Source organism: Notolabrus celidotus, chromosome 11, assembly GCF_009762535.1.
Source record: "Notolabrus celidotus isolate fNotCel1 chromosome 11, fNotCel1.pri, whole genome shotgun sequence".
Classification (NCBI taxonomy): Eukaryota; Metazoa; Chordata; class Actinopteri; order Labriformes; family Labridae; genus Notolabrus; species Notolabrus celidotus.
The window spans coordinates 15,754,848-15,775,950 of record NC_048282.1 but is presented as its reverse complement, the minus strand read 5'-3'; the positions used below and the strand labels follow the sequence as shown (position 1 = coordinate 15,775,950).

General features: G+C 39.5%; 2 long non-coding RNA genes across 2 annotated transcripts in view; one reads left to right on the top strand and one right to left on the bottom strand.

The window, feature by feature from the left end:
• Positions 1–1,738, bottom strand: part of LOC117821876 — a 36,253-nt gene extending 34,515 nt beyond the window's left edge. The window contains exon 1 of the long non-coding RNA XR_004633077.1: positions 1,206–1,738. This is a non-coding gene — a long non-coding RNA (uncharacterized LOC117821876). The remainder of the gene's footprint in view (positions 1–1,205) is intronic.
• LOC117821877 lies at positions 698–18,195 on the top strand. Its single transcript, XR_004633078.1, has 3 exons — positions 698–1,044; positions 14,506–14,738; positions 16,464–18,195. It is a non-coding gene; the product is annotated as an uncharacterized LOC117821877 (long non-coding RNA).
• Positions 18,196–21,103: the final 2,908 nt, after the last annotated feature.

Genomic DNA, 21,103 nt, shown 5'->3' with positions numbered 1-21,103 from the left:
AATATAAAGGATTTTAAAGGGATATATCAGTTTTTTTTAAGTTTGGTTGTATGAGTTTTATGTCACTAGTAATTGTACTAGCCACAACAGATGCGGCTCATCTCGGCCCCTGCATGAAGAAACAGCACGCAAGCTAGGCTACAGTTTTCAGCTGACGGGGTCATTTCTGCCACGTAATATAGTCAATTTCAAAAGATTCCGACCTCGAGCACTCATCTCGATTTAGTTCTACGCTCTACTAGTGATTTTTTTTCCGCACTTTACTTTGCCGCCAAAAGAATCAAGTGGCAACCTCCGGTCTCAAACTATGACGCCCATGCAGAAGTGTAAACTGCAATTCATAAAGAATCCGCTTGAGGCTGGCTACAGAAACACCGGAAACCACATAGACACCAATTCAAAAAAGAAGATCTTTGCAGCATTAATAAACATGTTTACAGCCTGGTTCAAAAAACAGCTTGGCTCTACGTAGCTAATTTCTCTATCTATCTATCTACTGTATGAGGGGTGAATTTTTTTAGAAGATATTTAGATTACGAGTTTTTGCCCAAATAAGGGCATGACTGACTTGACTCCTGGACGGGAACACAGCTGTTCGCTAGGAAGCTCAAACTCCGCCCCTTTACGTCACACTCTGCCTGGTTGAGTTCCGCATTTCCAATATGGCTGCCGCCGATGATTGGCTTCAAAACAGCGCTCAGGAACCGATGGTTGTCACGGATACTACGTCCATCATTTATACAGTCTATGCAAAAAGCCCGTTCGATTTTGCACTATTTGAGGACACATCACAGACGTGCTCTTCCGCCTGCAGCGCACTGATCAGCTGCTCAGGTCTGCAGCTTCAAAGTGACAAAACTTCAAACAAACTAAATAAAGAGTGATTCTGACCGCGCAGATGTAATGCCGTTTGCTACGGATGCATGTGGACAACTTTCTGGAGTTTACAGAGGAAAGGCAATTAATGCACTGGATAAAAAAAGTGGAGACACTTCTGAGCTACATTGGAGAGCCGGAGATATCCCAAGTTACCTGGTGGTGCAGGTGAGTAAACTGTGAGCTAATGTACGCAATTTTTGCATTTCAGTTTTGCATAATGTGAAGCAGGAAATAAATACGATTGCCCGACGGACACAGCCCGACCTTCACCTTCAGCAGCTCACACAGTGTATTTGGATCATGTAAACAGAGAGTGGAACACTTACTTTGAAGACGAACTTGCATTCAGCTTTTCAGCTTTTCGATGTATCTCCAAAACATTGAAGAAAGTCAGAAACAAACACTGGCGTTCAGTTGGGCCGTGGACTCTGGTTGGTGAGCGTCGCTGACTGCAGCCCTGTGTGATCCTCTGGTTAAACCTCATTCCTAGGTCCAGAGGCACTGTTGTTGCCAAGTCTTAATCGTGACAGCAGGTGGTTTCCTCGGTTCGTCGGCATCAGCTCATAGTTTATACATCTGCACCACCAGGTAACTCGGGATCTCTCCTGCTCTCCAGTGAAGCTCAGAAGTGTCTCCACTTTTTTTGATCCGGTGCATTAATCACCTTTCCTCTGTAAACTCCAGCTCATAAAGTTGTCCACATGTATCCTTAGCAAACGGCATCACACCGGCGCGGTCAGAATCAATCTTTATTTAGTTTGTTGGAAGTTGTGTCACTATGAAGCTAAAGACCTGAACAGCTGATCAGTTCACGTCAGAGCCAAGTCTGTGGTGTGTCCGCAAATAGTGCAAAAACGGACAGGCTTTTTGGCGGCAAAGTGAAGTGTACGGTGGCCCTGAAGTGCAAATCTCAACGGCAAATCAGAAAACACTACAGCAATTCAGAGGACAAAACGGCAAATCAGAAAACACACAGGCAGTTCAGAAAACATAACGGCAATTCAGAAAACATAACGGCAATTCAGAAAACACTACAGCAATTCAGAAAATATAACTGCAATTCAGAAAACACAACAAACACTACAGCAATTCAGAAAACACAACAAACACTACAGCGATTCAGAAAACATAACAGCAATTCAGAAAACACTACAGCAATTCAGAAAACACAACAAACACTACAGCAATTCAGAAAACACTACAGCAATTCAGAAAACACAACAAACACTACAGCAATTCAGAAAACACTACAGCAATTCAGAAAACACAACAAACACTACAGCGATTCAGAAAACATAACAGCAATTCAGAAAACACTACAGCAATTCAGAAAACACAACAAACACTACAGCAATTCAGAAAACACAACAAACACTACAGCAATTCAGAAAACACTACAGCAATTCAGAAAACATAACAGCAATTCAGAAAACACTACAGCAATTCAGAAAACACAACAAACACTACAGCAATTCAGAAAACAACGGCAAATCAGAAAACATAATGGCAATTCAGAAAACATTACTGCAATTCAGAAAACAAAACGGCAATTCAAAAAGAGCAAAATCTGCAGTATGCCAAAACTACCCGGATGTCTACTGATTCGGAAAAATGTCACAGTATGCATCCGACCAGTCTGCCTCGCGTACTGTTTCCAACAATGCACTCGTTCTGCTTTTTTGGGTGCTGTGAAAGTTATTGAATTACATATAAACCACTTCCTAACTTTTTAAATCATAAGTGGATGCTAGATAAGTATTTTCTCTATCGGCTTCGCCGTTGTTTACTTCCGCTTTCCGAAAGGACATGGTTTACATGTTTTCCAAATATGAGTGCCGCCAGCGACAATGTACATGCTGCTATGAAAGAATACTTTGATGCAATTGAGAAATACTTACTAAAATACTGATTTGCAGTAGTGATTTCTGAATTGCCGTTGTGTTTTCTGATTTGCTGTTGTGTTTTCTGATTTCCTGTTGTGATTTCTGAATTGCTGTTGTGTTTTCTGATTTGCTATTGTGTTTTCTGATTTGCCGTTGTGTTTTCTGACTCGCCGTTGTCATTTGCACTTCATGGCCACCGTAGAAGTGCTGAAAAAATCATCAGGTGGCAGACATGGCCCCTTGTAGCCTCGCTTGCGTACGTGCTGTTTCTCCCTGCAGTCTTTCTTGACGTGGGCGAGATCAGCCACATTGATTGTGGCTAGCAAAATTACTACTGTCATAAAACTCATACAACTCAACTTCAGAAACACTGAAAAATCACTTTAAAGACATTATTTTACACAACACAGAGATGTGCTGGATTAGTAAACTAAATTAAAGGGCATCACTCTGGTTAGTCAGTACTAGAATTACTTGTCATTAAAACAAATAATTAATATTTCTTTTAATGTCGGTCCACAATGCCAGTTAAAGGTTGTGTCTATAGACTGTAACACGGTGTCTGGCCTGAGTCTTCAGTTTTAGGGGAAAACACCATTTGTTTAACAACCTGCAAATGTTAACCTGGGCTTAATTGTTTTTATTTTTTAGCCTGTTTTCCTGATGATAGATTATGATTTTTACATGTACTTTTTTAGTATTTTAAATGGTGACTTCTATGGAGTTATTTGCTGCCACGTGTTATGTGATAATGTGCCAAAGTAATGCGCACATTGCAAAAGGCTACAGTTGCAGTTCAAATTGCAGTCAGCATTGTTAATGGAGAAAGTAATGGCATTTAAAAAGGCAATACACAACCTGATCAGTATTTAGCTATAAATTAGATATGCTACATTTTGACAGTTTTCCCAGGATTTTTTTACTTTTTAGACAAGTCGACGAGTCTGAATTTAAATTTCTGTTAAATCAACTAGGTAGTTAGTCGCTAGGAGCTTTCCTAAACACAACACTATGCAGACTCAATGATTGCTTCAATTAGTACAATACCAGGTAGCCTGTGTGCACTACATTCTGTATAGCACATCATTTTAAACTAGTAGAAGTCTGTAATCAAGTCATTGTTCAAATAACTGAAATGCATTTCACCTCTTTTTTTTCTCCTATTTTCTGCTGAAATTAAACCAGTCTGAGTAATACTGCCTCCATTGAATCATGATTTTGACCTAACTACAGCTCAGTTGTATTAAACTGAGTAGATCAAATACAAATTCTGTCACTTTGCCGACACTATTGTACAACCGACCTGGATCCACTGTGTGGCCAAGTTATTGGGATTGGAGTGTCCAGCTTTTGCTGCTCAACATTTTACAGTTACAAGTTCAGCTCTGGAGTACTCACAGTGAATTTAATTGTGTGAGCACATTTATACACAACACATACTAAAGTTAAGTAAGGTGAGATCTGAGAGACGGAGTTAGCCTAGGAGTTGGCATTGTGACATCAATTAGCAAATATTGGATATTCTGCTGAGGCTGATGGTCAATTATTCATTGATTTGAGGCTCATGATGGCTTTTTGGAAGAAACTTTTTTGGGGAAACTTTTTGTAGATAGGACAGCTGGAGAAAGACAGGAAATATAAGGGGCAGAGAGTCTGGGATATACAGTATGCAGCAAGGAGTCACAGGCAAGAGTGGCATCAGTGACCACTGCGACAAGGACTATAGCCTCAGTACTCATCGGGCACGCAATCAAACCATTAGGCCGACCAGCGCCACTGATGAAGGATTACTGCACAGAGAGAAAAGGGTAGATGACACTAGAGAAAAAGAAAAGGGAGCACCAAAGATCATGACTTTCAAAAGATCTAACAGTTATTGAGACATTTCATCTAAAATCCAGCAGCTTAAACTCATGGGGATGCTAGAGGAAAAGTCAGAAAAGAAAGGTTGAAGTTGCCTTCTTGGAACTGAAGTATCTGCACTGTATGTAGTGTGGACTGTAGTTGCAAACATCCTTGTTAAGCCAAACATTGCTCATTGTTGCACTCTACAGCTGGGTATACAGAGGAACCATTCACTTTCAGAGGATTGGCCTCAAAAAAAGTCATATATTAAAGCAAATACACCCTGAAAGAGTCAGTGTTTCAAAAATTAGAATCTATATTGATTGCCTCAATTACTCCTTATTGTAACATACTGTATATTGGACGGATTTGAAAAGCTAAAAGGTTTCTAAATTAATGACTTCCCTGTCCTAGAAATTCAGCATTTTATATTACAAGAAACAGCACCTGATTTCTTTTGAGATTGTTTTGGGTATTTTAGTGTTTTTACTGAGAGGATAGAACAGAAAACTGTGGGAAGACAGCAGGGGAAGATGTGTAAAGGGCCATGAGTCGAATCTGATCCTGAGAACAGTAGCCTCTGTACACAGGATGCATGATTTAACCACTGAGCTAAACTGACGCCCCTGCATTGGATTTTTTAATGCCTCCCTAATTTGTCCATTTTTGGCTTGAGCACAAGGGAAATGTCAAAGTCATAATATCCAATGTGTTTTGCAAAAAATGAAATGTTTTACCCCCATATTTTCTCTTCCTTTTTACATTACGATTTGTTGTGAAACAGCCAGAGAGCATAAGGGATGGAAATGGTTAGTGAAACTGGTGCAAAAGGCATCATTTGCCCAGTGACAATCACACAATCGACTCTTAAATCCCAGTGGAACACGAACATGAAAGCCAGCACATTCAGTTCTTTCAATCCCACTCAACACACAATGATTACTGTAATGGCTTTGTCCCGCGTTACACCATGAAAATAGTTGATCCTTTTGTATGATGTGTACCATTACTGCCAAACGTATAAACACACACACACGCGCACTTAAGTAGCACAGATGGGTATTATGTGTTCAGTGGGATTCTCTCCCTCATTGTCTTTCTTTATCACTATCTTTATTATGATCATGTGATCTCCCCTCAAGGCATACTTCAAATTTGTCTGTCAACTAAAAACTCTGGCTGGTTGTGTTAGCAGGGAACAGTGTTGTGTTGCATCACTAAAGCACAGCTCTCTTTGAGTAGATAAACTTTTGTCTTTGGTTGATTAGTCTGTAGGTTGTTTCTGCGCTTCCGGAAAAATAATTTTTAATCTTTTGGAACAAACCAAATTAATTAAACTCTCGAGCTAAATGGCAACTACTAGCAACAGTAGGGAGTTAAAACGCACACACCATCTGATGCCTCTGATGATTCAGAGGATTTATTGTTCAGCAAAGCACTTTGGGATCTGGGGGATGCAAGAAAACAAAAAATGTTCTGATACAATTATGAATTTGGTGTTTATCCAGTCAGAATGGTTTGTCTTATCAAACTAATAAGAAAATAACACAAAAAGTTTAGCATGACTTGCTTATAGTCCACTGAAGCTAGTGCTCCCCTAGAGACATGAAAGCACCAGTATGAGTGGAAAAAATAAGAGAAGACTGAGATTTCTGACATCAATGTATAAGAAATGTTATATTTACATTTCATCACACCTGCTTTTAATGGTTTTGTTATCTGACCAGTGAAGTAGCAGCTTATCACATGCTTCTTTTGACCCACAACAACTGTTAATTCTCAATAGCAAAACAATCATCAAGGACAAGCTCACCACACGTCATATCAAACCAGTCTGGGGAAAGGAATCCAACACACTTCACTTCTGCCTTTTGACACTGGCAGAGAAGCATGCTAATTTGGCAAACACATAAAAAATGTTAGTTCCTAGCAGTCTAAGCGTCCCACGTATAGAGGCTATAGTCCTCGTTGCAGAGGTTGCTGGTTCGACTCCCGGCTGGGCGACCATTTACTGCATGTCTTCCCCCACTCTCTACTACCCACATTCCCTGTCTCTCTTCAGCTGTCCTATCCAATAAAGGCAAAAAAGCCCAAAAGTATAACTTAAAAAAAAAAGTGTTAGTTCCTATCCAAGCTGGTCTTAAGAACCCAGAACTAATGACAGTAGCCTGGCACAGATGTGAGAGTAGCCTGAGGAGCTACTGGGTCACAACATAGACTGTAAAAAATATGGACGTAGTATCCGTGACGTCACCCATCTGTTTCTGAAGAGCTGTTTTGAGACCAATCGGCTGCAGCAGCCATATTGCTGCTGTCGAGCCAGTGTGACGTAAAGAGGCGGGCTTTGAGCCTCCTAGCCAACTGCTGCAGTGTTCCCACAGGCAGCTGTGCCTCTCATTGGAAGACTGGTAATCTCAATATCTTTGAAATTGCCGAATTAGAAAAAAATTCACCCCCCTCACAGTGAGAGGACGTCGAGAAATTAGCTATTCAGACTACACTCATCTTTTGTACCAGGCTGTAAACATGTTTATTAATGCTGCAAAGATCGTCTTTTCCCTATTCATGGGTATGTGACTTCCGGTACTTCCGGAGCCAGCCTCAAGCGGATCCTCGATGAACTGCAGCTTTTAACACTTCCGCATTGACTCATATTTTTAGACCGGAGGTTGCAGCTTGGGTCACAACCATCTCTGATAAGGAAAAGTGGAGCAAGATCCTCTCCTACAATCCAGGCAACTGCAGCAGAGCTGTTGAGTGAATCTAAGTTGCCTATCACGATAAATGTACTGAAACCTTAAGTGGCAGTGAGTCAGTTTTAAAAGTTGACATCTGCCTCATTTATGTCTAGAGGTGTTTCAAATGCAAAGCCCTGAGAAGATAGAGAGCTGAATTAGGCCAGAAATGTCAACACAAATACTCCTGCAGAAGTCCTGTTCTCTTTATCCACCCTTACCTTCAATACAAATGTTCTCATTCATGTAATTTAAAATAAATGAACAGGGTAATGTTTGACTTGACTGTGACTGTGAATCCAGAAGTTCAGTTAAACTAACCAAACCTTTATTGTAGTTGTGTAAGATCAGAGAACAGTTTCATGTTTCAAAGATTCAGTTAAATAAAACTTTTATAATGTGTATTTTGGTCAGATATAAATAACATATTCTCACCCTACATTCACAAGTTTTCTTACTCACTTCAATCCCTGAGGCAGATACCCGCTGCCTCAAGCCAGACTCTAACCAGATGGGGGGATCGAGATGGTTTTTACCAGATCTACCAAACCCATCAGCAGCCATCTGATCATCATACAGCCTCTGGGAGCCAGCTGTTCAGGGCCACAACATGTATGAGCAGATTGTTAGCTGCACTTCTATGCCTACAAAGAAGAAGTTAATTAAGGATAAACTGTCATTAGATGACAGCCTAAACCTAGGGGTTTCTAGGATTTGCACCTTGCTCCCCAATCTGACTGTTTTCCTACATACACTCCATTCATGATGAAACATTTGAGGACAAAAACATAAACCAGAACGCTTCCCATATCAAAATCTGGACCCAAGCATGCAGAGTCTGCATTTTATGCTGCATAATCTGTAAATGGAGATTAATTTTTACCCAACTTGCCTCCCTAATTGTTGGGGGAAGCATCTGGTTTGGACCCCTGGTCCAGATGAATGGTAATGTCTGGTTTTCAAAGATTCTATCAATTTCATAGTAGTCAAGATGATTTAAAACATGTTGATATTTAGAATATAAAACCTGGATGATTAAGAATATTTTCTGAGAGGGACAATAACAGTAAAAGGGAGATATAAAGAGAAAGAATAGAACAGCTGATGGTGTTTCTGCAGTAAGCATGTGTGCCCCAGGGGCTAATGTTAGCTGGCATACTTCTTTTTTTAAAACTTTATTTATAAGTTATACAAAGTACTCACAACTAGGACACACATTATACATGATGATACAACCAACATCCTGTAGTGGGTGAGTGACTCATATCCCCTAGTGACTGCATGATTGGAATAAGAGAGAAGAAGAAATGTAAATTTTCATCCTATCATTTTGATGCAAGCTATTAACCTGTGAGGATTTGAAAACTGGAAAATAATATAGTTTTAAATGATAGTCTGAGCTTGGTCTTAGACTTGAAACTCTGCGAATACCCAGTGAACACAAACCAGAATTACATCATTGGAACACAGGAGGATGAAATGATGTGTGAAAGTCTTAATAGGACCTAATTTCAACCAGTTTTTGAACACAGTAACATCCTCACACATCCTGTGTCACAGAATACAATTTAGCTTATAACTTTGATATTTTGCTTATTTTTAGCAATGAAGGATGACAGAAATAACAATTGTAGTGACATTTCAAAATGGTGAGTGAAATCCAGCCTGTACAATGATGATTTCCCAAACCCAAAACACAACAACAGTGGACTGTGTGGTGTTAAAAAGAAGGCTCAGAGACAATTTAGAAGCAAAGAGTTTTAAATATTCCCCACAGAAGAAAGAACACTGCACATGAGTAGGCACTTAGGCAGCACAGCTCTCAGTATGGAGGCAGATCGACCCCTGGATGCTGATGTAGTTGATTTATATCTCATGGAAAAAGGCTCTGCAAGAGGCTGACGGTGATGTGTGCTATACTTGAATGGAGCTCTCATGGGTGTGAACCCTGTTTCTACATTTAATTTTTTGTTTGTAACTGTGATGCACTGCTCACTTAAACAATGTTTTTTGTCACATCTCGTACATAAATATATAAGAAGTGACTTGAATCTTTGTTTAAAGCTCATGTGAGGAGATTTTAGCTGGTTATAAAATAGACTGAAATTAATATTGGTGCCTCTTAACAACCAAGAGAAGCAAAAAAGACCATCAACATGAAAACTGATTATTTCTATACAATTATTTTTAATGTCTGACTTTGCTGGTGAGGGGCCAGTTGTAGTGTTTTGACACTGTCAGAACCATAGACTGTAAATAAAAATGGACAGCGTTGCTCCGCCTTTTCCCGTTGTACGGTTCTGAAGCCTAAAAACCCTGCTCCAGGGCGCAGCCATTGTGCAGCCAGAGTCTGCAAGCCACAGCATTTCTGTGTTGTCATGGTAATTTCTGTGTTTCCATGGTAACAAGCTCCACCCTACAGCATAGCGTCACATGATCCTACGGAGTTTCCCTCTACGGCAGCTGTCAATCAAAGCAAACCCGGAAGTAAAACCCTGTTTTTTAATAACTAACGAAAAATAAACTTTTCAGAAAAAAGAGGCCTTGAACACAAAACAGTGAAATAATAACTTCATATCACCACAGCATACGGATGTGAGAAACATTCGTACCATGTGTATTTATTTTTTTAAGTTTGACTGCAGTCCCATTCAAATGAATGGGGGAGACAGTTTTTGACCTATACTGCAGCCAGCCACCAGGGGGCAGGTGCTTTGGTGGAAGCTTCACTTCCAGCCGAGCGAGATACACCCCTGGTCAGAACAGACATTTTTACACTTCGTGTGGCAAAGGATTCAGATGAGTTGTACATTTAAGTGTAAAAATAAAGCAGTGTGATCATTTTTGTTCAAAACATAACAGGACATTATCAGCAAATAGATATGAAATATGGTTTTGTCCACAGGGGGCGCCAAAATCAGCTTAAACTTAAAGTTACTCACAGGAGCTTTAATGTGTGTGGATGTGTGATGAATCTTGTGACAGAGGCAGATTTCCTAGTTAAATCTCATCCAATCATGAATGTTAAATCAATATCTTCAACTAGTTGGCAAAATACAAATACAAACAAAAAACAAAACCTTAATGCATTTTTGATCATGTTCTGAGCAATGACCGCAGACATTCAAGGAACATCTTCAACAGAAACATGTGCACTGAATAAGATGCAATCTATTCATCTCCGTGTATGGTCTTATGTCCCTGAACTACTGGTATTCTTTTTACTACTTTGGTATTTGAATTATTGTCATCATATTCTTGCATAATGGTAGCATTCCACTTTGAATTTCTTCTCCCTTTCCTTCTTGTTTTTTTCGTTGCACTTTTGTGAAGTTTTTCTTGTGTGGGTCAGGATCTGTCGCTGTTTGAAGCTGCACAGCCCACATTTCTTTTTCACAAGAATAAAACTTGACTTGACTTCAACATGCACCGAAACGAACATGCAAACACACACTGCCCACACACAAATTCAAAGACATATTCTTGGCTCATCTCCGTTCTTCATATTGCGCAGAAACTTGGATGAATTGGCCTCCGTGTCAAGCATTACCTGTAATGTTGGATTTAACGTCTCTCCTGTCCATGATAAGAAGTTAGAGACACTGAGTTTGACTTGTCTGAGCTCATGATACTAAAGTTCTTATAACTTCTCACACTTCAGTTGCTCCTAAGCTCCTCTGAGGAGATGTCCTCTGCATCTTTCAGCCTAAATCACCTCATTTCATTTGCTTTATTATATCCCATCACACCTTATATTCTCTACTATGACTACAAGAAACCTAATTTGCACTACATTGTCACAGCGACATGCGGAGAGACACAACAGGGGCGCCTCTTTCTCAATTAGTGGTCAGTCATCCTCCTCTGGAATCCATCAAGTCCTTCCTACCTCGTTTATTCGCACTTCACCCTTCTTCTTCTTCTTAACTCCACATTTTCTGCCTGAGAGAAATCTCCCTTGACATGCCAGATTACTAAAAAGCCTCTCACTGTCCTTTCCCATCATACTTATTCAGCTGTGATGGAGCCTAATTCCGCTCTATAGAAGGCGGAGTGTGAAATTCACTCTTTTCTATATGTCATTTGCGCTACGTGGATGGATGTATTCCCTCGCCCAAGACAGCAATTTTCCGTCAGTCTGGCTTTTTTTTCATCCCTTTATTCATCGGTGCATAGAAAAAATGGGCAATGACGTACAATGATGGGTGTTTAAACATTTAATGAACATTATGTTTTGGTGCCTCATCTATAGCACACATAAACTCTCATGTTAAGCCAACAGACCCTGCCGAGACACAGTCGCATCAAAAAAGGACAAAAATCATGAGGCATACATAGTATCATTAACCTTTTGCCCCATGAGCTCTTCTTGCTCCAGAAAAGAGCTCTCCTTGCACACCTAGCTGCTGTAATCATTAATTAGTGATGATTCCTGGATGGAGGGAGCGTGTTCAGACATCATTCACAGCTCCGGGAGAACGCACTCGCTCGGCTAAAGTTGCTACGAGCATGTCGACAGGGTCAGAGTAACTTGGCTGTACTCTACATCTTTTCTCAGTAACAGTACATTAATTCTACTTTCGTCCTCTGAGACCAATTTTCTCCTGTCTGCTGCTGCTGCCGAGCGCTAGAGGAAACAAGAAGGTGGCACCACACACAGACATAGAAAAATAAGCTCAGTTTGTAGAATATACAGAAGCACCTATTTTTGTTTTATTGTGCAAGCATGCAGTATACTGGATTTATCAAACAGTAGGTATATTTGTCATACAGGGAGGAGTACTTCAGAGGTTTTGATGCACCAGAGTTTCCTCTGAGGAGCACATATGGTAGATTTTATAACTCTTACCAAAGACTGAATAAGTAGTAGCCCCGGAGCTGAACTGCAGTGTAGCATCCTATTAAATGTAATGAATTACCAGCTGCCTTACATGACCAGTTTTTCCAGCAGTCCTGGTGGGCCAGTGTGACTCGTGCATTGGCTTATTCCCAGTATCTTGAAGATGGTAATGAAGAAGATGAATGAAGCTGGTAAATCTTATTGTCATTTCTATTATCTTTTATTGAAGGACCATGTGTTTCTCTCTCCCCAGACAGTAGGTAGCTCAGCGGTATATACAGTTTTTGGAGAGCGTCCATGGAGCTGAGTGGAGTATAATCAGAAAACAACACAGCGGGTCATAAAACCACACCGCCATCACAAAGAAATGTGTTGTCTGTGCCGTGCTGCTCCCTTCTGTTCTGCAGAGTTCAGGGAAAACTTTCCTCAGACTTTAACACACTTACAAATCCTCATCACTACTTTTGTCACAGGGCAAGTTGTGGACATGCACACAGAAGGTGAAAACAAGTAATTGGGATATTTTTCCCAATCAACGTCCTCAGTATTGTTGCTCAGAGAGAATCCTATACAACAACAAATAAAACTACACAGTGACCTCTTTGTGATTTGCTGTTTTGTATTCCAACACTTTCTGCGATGTGTAAAACTTACTATTAGTCTAAAATTTTCCAAATTGTTCTGTAGATTCATGTCTGAAGACATCTCAGCTTGTCCTTTGACTGCTTCTCAACAAAAGTCACCTTGTGCAGTATAAGTAGTTGTTGTTTACCAAATCCCTCATGTATAGCTCAGCATTTTGAGCTTTCAGTGTGGGAGTGACAAACAAGGGCACTCACATTAAAATAATAAATATGCTAATTACAGGTTATAAATACATTGAACTGCTAGAAAAATTATGCCCACAAAAAGTGTCAAAACTAGGTTTGGTTTTCAAGGATTACAGCTTTTCATAATAGCTTGAAGTTTAATATTCCCATATGTTAACAGACAGGCCTGCAGAAGGTCACGCTCGTACTTAAATTGCAGCTTTCTACATTTTAGATGGGAAAAAAAGAACTCAAGTAAAAATGATGAGAATTTTTTTGTCCACCTCAAAAATATAAAAGAGCACATTTCAAGGATGACTGCTTGCCAAGTAAATACAAAGCTCCTGTAAGGAGTTTGCAACTGGTTATAAAACCAACTCAAATTAATATTGATTCCTTTATAAGACCCATAAATGCAAACCAGACCATTAGGAAAAAGACTGACTTTTTCAATACAGCTATTTTATATGTATCGGCTACCCCAGGTCAGTGTCAGACAAGATCAACAGCTTGTTGCTCAATCAGCCTTTGTTTATATTTTTCCACATTACTGATTCACAGTGAGCGATGTGTTTGACTGTAAAAGAAAGCAGGGTGACATTTTTCTTCAGTAAACATTTCTTACACATAATACAGGACAAGATCTGCTAAAATGTGGCTAAAAGGAAACAACTTCACCGACAGAGCAGGCCAAAATCAACACATAATCAAAGTTCCCTTCAGTAGTTTTAAATATTAATGAATAATTAAAAGTTGAGTAAAAGTTAGAGGGAGTGTAAATCATTATTATCTTTGTTTAGTATTGGAGGGCCCACTCCCAATCTATATGCTCACTAACTTTGTGGCAACGATTCCTGATGTGTGTTATGGCCCTTTTCCACTACACAGTTCATGCCCTTCTCGACTCGGCTGGACTTGACTCGACTCAGTTTGGGTAACTTTTCCACAAGCCCGAGTACCGACTCACGGTGGACGGGGTTGTTATAACACAGCTGCGCGAAACTGCGTTCACATCATTTTGAATGCGACACAAACACAACAATCACAAACAATGGAGGACATGAAGGCAATGGTGTACTTGCTGCTCAGTCTGTGGCTTTTTGTCGCAGGCCGAGCGAGAGAGGAGGTGCGCTCATGACTCTCCGGTGACGACATTCTCTGACCAATCAGTTGCCGGCAGTCCGTCGACGTCACCTTTTAGTATCGGCTCAGCTTGCTTGGAACCAGAGCAGAGCAGGTATATAATACTGGTATCAGACATGAGGTACCGCGCCCCTGGAAACGCAACACAAACCGAGTAGAGTCGAGTCAAGTCGAGTAGATAGGGCTCAGAAGGGCCGTTGGAAAAGGTCCATATGTGCTCAGTGCTGTTCCACTGTCAAATCATCAAGCCTGTGCAGGCTCCAATGTGTGTTGAATTATGCACCGTCTGTGAGTCTGATTTCCACAGACCTTTCTTCACAATTGCATAAAGTAGGCCTGTCTTTTTTCTTATCATTTTATGGTGTGTCTAGGAAACCTGTGATGTCATGATCGTGTGACCCCTTCCTCTACACCATCACAAGCCCCCACATGCCCAATCCTAATGTCCAATCTAAAGCCTGAGTACTGAACCCTCATCAACTTCAGTGATGTCAGGTGTGCAGTGCATGAGTCTGTGAGGACTTGAAATGGTATAACAAGGAGGACTGGGACATGACATCACACAGTGCCAGGAAACAAGATGGGATCTCCAGCATACATTTATGTGAGTAACAGCACAGTGTTTATACATTTACATCAAACTAACACAAGTCAAAAGAATATTGACATCTGTTTTATGTGACTATTTAACTGAAAACATAGAAACCCCTCAACAAATGTGTAATGAAAAACAAAAAAAGTGATAAATGAAATATAGCAATTTGCAAATATCATTTATATTATACTTGCTTTATTTAAATGCTGTTTACTTTTCAAACTTTATTAAGTTCTGCTTCTATATGGGTACCTTTGGTTACATCAAGCTGGCTGGTCCTTCTTTTCTTTGCTGGAGTGAAAAATGTAGTGTCCATGATTTCCAAAAATAATGTCAGATTTCGATTCGTCAGATGGTCCATCTTAAATAGGCTCAACCCCATAGAAGTCACTTTTTAACATGCATTTCTGGAGGTAGCATGGAATGGTTTTTGGAAGCAATTTTGATTCCATGCAGTGATTTCCACCACAGTCATGTTTATCTTTTTTTTATATATAATTTTTATTTATAAGCATTTATAATACATTTATAACAACATACATGTGAAGACATACATGCAAAAAAAAAAAAAAAAAAAGAGATAAGATGTACAACCGTATCAGTCCATACATTGATATATTGTCCACAAATAAATAAATGGCCAAAAGTAGAGTCCACAGAAAGTCCAGAAAGTAGCGTTACGAGGGGTCCAAGGTGAGGAAAAAAGAGCAGGGATCAGAGAATATCACAACATAACATCATTCCGGTTGCAACCAAGTTGAGTCATGTTTATCTTTGACGTAGTGTCGCAGTTGACAGACAAAAAACGATAGTGGACCCAAAAAATTTGTATTTTTCAAACAAAGTCAAGAGAGAAAAAACTTTCTTAAATCAAAATTGAAGTACAACAAAAATTCAACAAAATAATTCAACATGCACAAACATTGAAAATCGCAAGGAACCACACAAGAAAAATGTGGAAAAAAAAAACTCTATAAACTGACACAGAAGGCAGGAAACAGAGAGACAAAAAAAAAAAAAAGAAGGTGATCAGACACAGGTGGGACACAGGACACAGGTAAAACTTATGAGATGCAATCAAAGTGGAGGAAAACACACAAGGGCAGGAGGTAACTATAAACATTAAAATAATACAGGAAACACTAAAGAATTTATACAGGCAATTAATACAAGAACACACCCAATCATGTTACTCACCTGCTGCAAATTCAAAAAAATGTATATATTTTTAATCATTACACAACTTTTTCAGTATTTTGTTATCCCTATCCCAACTTTTTTTGTGGTGGGCATCAGACTTAAATTTAGCTTATAATTTCCGTTAAACATTACAATTTGGTTTACAAGATTAGTCATGTTTTGTGTCTGAAGCTTCCTGTGGTGATCACCTGTGATCACCGGCAGCCGAAGTCTATTTGGGCAGGTCCTCAGTTAACTCTCCTTCAAGAAGTTGTGGCATCGCCTCAAAAAACAGCTGATCAGTGCACAGTGAAACAGGCAAACAGGTCGTTTTAACAGAAAGGAAATGCCCTGCACAAACAGTACACATGTATTCCAAGTAGTTATTCCAGGCTTTTCCAAAGGCATTATTTCTAAACTTCACAATGTTGGATTGCTGTAGTGTGCAATTTCCGTTTCCAGTGTGGCCACTGATAGAGCAACCTTTTTTTTTTCAAATGGTGACAAAGCAGAATGTCTTATCGACGTCCTCTCTGTGACTTCCCTCTTTCTTAGACAGAGGGAATTATGGGCTGTGATCAGTTGGAGAGAGAGGGAGAGAGAGACGGAGGATGCCCCGATACAAGCCGAGGCGGCTATCAGAGAAACTGTAATTTCGAGCATGCATTATTCAACGACGCAGTAAGATCTGTGAAGCCTCCAGATTATTTACACTTTGAAAAGCACTGCCGGCGCAATTGCAGGCATGTCCTACAGAGCCCAGAGGTAATATCTCTGCATTTGAGGAAAGATACAAGTTTGGTAAATTGGAGCATGTACATATTTATAATATTCCAGAGCTTTTCCATCCTCATTTGCTTAAACTGTTGACCATGACTAATATAGAAAACGTCAATTCGATGGTAAAATTATTCTGAAGACATTTTCCGACTCCACATTCAAAAACCGGCTTGTTCAATGTGTATTTCAAGATGACAGCAGTCAGTATTGTTCCTTTGAATGTGCTTGTTGGTTATTTTTGCAGTCTGTGTCTGGGCCTTTTTTACATTCATTATGGTAATTATTGGTGGCAGCCAGCGATGACTCCTGCATGCTGTGTGTCCACAGAGCCGACGTCACAAGAAGGGCATGGCCCACGCACTGCACGGCATGCATTAACGTGCACTGTTGTCTTCCTGTGTGTGTGTGCGTGCGTTTATTTGTGTCTATGTGCCGCTGCTTACAGGCATTCCCTACAAATATAACTCTCTGTCCTTCTATTTCTAATTCCTCCTCTCGCTCTTCTTCTCCTTTGTGCCTCTCTGTGCCTGGGTGCAGGGTGTGATGCTCGGTGCTCAGTAGCTATAAGCGTAAACATCTCTCCATCTCCACATGAAGACAAACAGGGGGGCATTATCAGGCAGAGACGGACAGGCCCTGCATTCAATCTCAACTCTAAAATAAAACCCCTGCCACCCCTTCATTGACATTCATGAAGTGAAATAGCAGCTTGGGAAGGAACAGGCGGTCTGTTTGCAGTCTTATGCTTCTCATTTGTTTAATCAAACATCACTGCAGAGGATTTATCACACTTTGTCACTCTGCTTGTTCCCGCCTCGTTTGAGCTGATCCACGCTGGACCATTCTAACTGCACCTGGTGACTCAAAAAATTACATTTCAATATGAGTCACATGAAGACGGCTTACTTGAAGAAATAGTTTGACATTTTGCAAGGTATGCTTATTTGAGGCGGGTGAAAAGATTAATACAACTGTCATATGAGGCTTTGGAGGTCAGTTAGCTAAGCTTACCTTAGGTGAGCACAGAAACAGAGATAACTAGCCTGGCTTTGTTACTCTAGTTTTAAATAAAAGAGACAGCTATAGGAAAGCTTTATTCTAATTCTGGCAACAGATCAGAGCTTTTGGACTCGGGTACGCTATGTATGTTGACAATTGAATAACATCAGGTTATTGGCAATATTTCCTCTTCATGCAATCTCTCTCTCTTGGTTTTTGCACCTGCATACAAATGAAGAACACCCTTTTTATGATGACAAGATCCTTCTCTGTAAGACAACAACCAAAACCTGTATAAAACCTAAAAACACTCCCCATGTGGTGAACCTCTTTTAGTAAATTAAATTTACTAATCTCATATCAGGTTACAGTCAATATTTCTTCCAATGTGATCTAATTTTCTCTGTCTTCCTCTTTTTGTCTCTCTCTGTCTCTATCCCTCTTCTTATGAAGTTGTTCTTGTGCCAGTAAATAAAATCTTCCTCTAAAAGCTCAACCCCTGAAACCATTTCTGTGTAGGTACATCAAATAGCTTGTTAAAGATACAGTTTGTAGAAATGGGAATATATAGCTATATCTGGCGGTCAGATTCTAGACATAAATGCTTCCTTACTCGCCTCTCCCGTCAGTAAATTAGCTGTGGCCTTTGAGGACAAAAACTAATATGATGCATGATAAGTAAGATCCTCCATTTGTCATGTTATTACTGGAGCTGTCAAACGATGCATTTTTTAATCCTGGTTAATCGCAAAATTGTCTGTAAGTAACTCGTGATTAATCGCACATTTTCTTATCTGTTGTAAATGTAACTTAAAGAGATATTTTCTAAGTTTTTAATATTATTGACACATAGGAATGGACATATGCTTGCTTTATGTAAATGCGTGTTTACTGTTATTAATGATCCAAAACACTAAAAAACATTGTACAGAAAATCATCCAGAATAAGAATCAGGGTAATGTATGCTCAAAAAATAAACTAAGAGCATAACTTGGGAAACTCAAGCCCAACTAACAACTGATGGGCATATTAACCAGAGTGTAACATTACTAAGTAATACTAACACAATATAGTGTCCAAGTTTGCACTTTAAAGTTTAACTAAACATCCCCTGTTCAACACAAACAATTGACCTCATGCATTACAACAGACACATTGTACTACATGTAGCGACATTGGACAGTTGAATTTTCCATCACTCAAAGATCATTCCCTGGATCACGTTGAGCAAATAATCTCACCAAGAGTAACTGACCATACAATGCCAGGTCTCCACAGCTCAATATTCACTAGTCATACATGAGCAATAGAACATAGGTTCCACACATAGACTGTATAAAATATGGACATAGTATCTGTGACGTCACCAATCCTTTCCTGAGCGCTGTTTTGAAGCAAATTGACGGCTGCAGCCATATTGGAAATGCGGAACTCAACCAGGCAGAGTGTGACGTAAAGGGGCGGAGTTTGAGTCTCCTAGTCCAGTCAGTCATGTCCTTATTTGAGCAAAAACTCGTAATCTTAATATCTTCTGAACCGTTGCACAAGAAAAAAATTCACCCCCTGTACAGTGTGTACCAATAGAGAAATGATCTACGTAGAGCCAAGCCGTTTATTGAACCAGGCTGTAAACCTGTTTATTAATGCTGCAAAGATCATCTTTTTTGAATTGGTGTCTATGTGGTTTTTCGGTGTTTCTGCAGCCAGCCTACAGTTTATGACACTTCCACATGGGCTTCATATTTTGAGACCGGAGGTTGCCGCTTGGTCATGTCACAGACATAGACTGTATATTCCAAATCACAAAAAGTGCATGCATTCATCACATGTAAATTAATATGATTGGCAGAAATAAGTTAATACGTCATTAACGCATTAACTTTTACACCTCTTCTATATTCCAAGCGGCCAGAGTGGGTGACATCATGGAGGCTACGCCCATGCATTATATAGATTATGCTATAACAAACACATCTACTCACAAGCACAGCTAACACTTTTCTGTCAAGAGGATCTTATTTATATCAAGCAACTGGTACCAGAGGCCCTGATAAATTTGCCGTAGCTTCCTATATCTGACTATGTCCAGAACAATGGCAGTTGGGTTCTGAATTTAGCATTTACACAACTCATAAGGTTGATGTAATACACCATTTAACTAACTACACCAAGCTAATTTTATGTCCCTGTCATGACCAATATTTGGCCCATCTCCCATAAACAAGATGCTTCTTGTCGTGAGTCAAAATATTAGCAACACATTACTTAAGTTACACAAACAAATACTTAATAAATTATTTGAAAATATTCTCAATTACCTCAGGTTGCTTTTGTTTACTTTGGTTTATTTGAAATATTAAAGCACCTTTAAGAGCTCTCAGTTTGTATCAGTGTCAATGTGTTGCTGATCTTGTCCTGTGAAAATAGTGTTATCTGGTGAAAACTGTCAGTGTTATTTCAGTCATTTTAGTACCAACAAAAAACTCCACCAGGTGCTGTAAATCAAATTTAAATGACAACAAAGGGAAGCAGTGTAAATCTTTAAAAGTGAGGGTACATTTTATTTCAATTGTTATCCAGCTGTGTAAAATATTGCATTCTGATTTGTCAAAACCTTATAACAATGGTAACTGATTGCAAACAGCAAAAGTTATGCACACAACCTGATCACACACATCATCTTTAATTATTCTGTATATAGGAGTCTGGCACATTTCATCGCTGCTTGTCAACACTTTGGTAAAAACTTCTAAATCTGTAAAAAAAAATCATGGCAACATATTAGTTTACATCAGCACAATTTGGTGCCTCTGATGACTCAGAGGATGCATTGTTCAGCAAAACACTTTGGGATGTGGGGGATGCAGGAAAACACAAAATGTTCTGTTACAATTATAACTTTGGTATTTGATCCAGTCAGAGTGTTTTGTTCTATCAAACTGACATGGGTATATCACAGAAAGTGAAACATGACTCTTGAAGCATGAGCAAGAAGTCCACTGAAGTTGATGCTTCTCTGGAGACATGAACAAATTCGTATGAGTGGACAAAAGTGGAGATAAATAGTGGACAAAAGTGGAGATAAATAGACTATGATGATAAATGTGTGATGAGATGTAAGTATAACATCTCTAATAAATTAGAGATGTTATACTTACATCTCATCACACATTTATCATCACATGCTATTCATAGTTTTGATATCTGACTGGAGGAATAGCACTTCCAAATGTTTACCGGACATGCGTCACACATCTCTTAGATTATTGCCCGGCCGTGTCAACACTTGCTTCTGATTGGTCAAAATCCCATAACATTGGTAATTGATTTTCAACAGCAAAAGCAATGCAGGGACCAACCTGATCACACATATCATGTCATATCATATCAATCCATATCAAGGAGTTTGCCACAT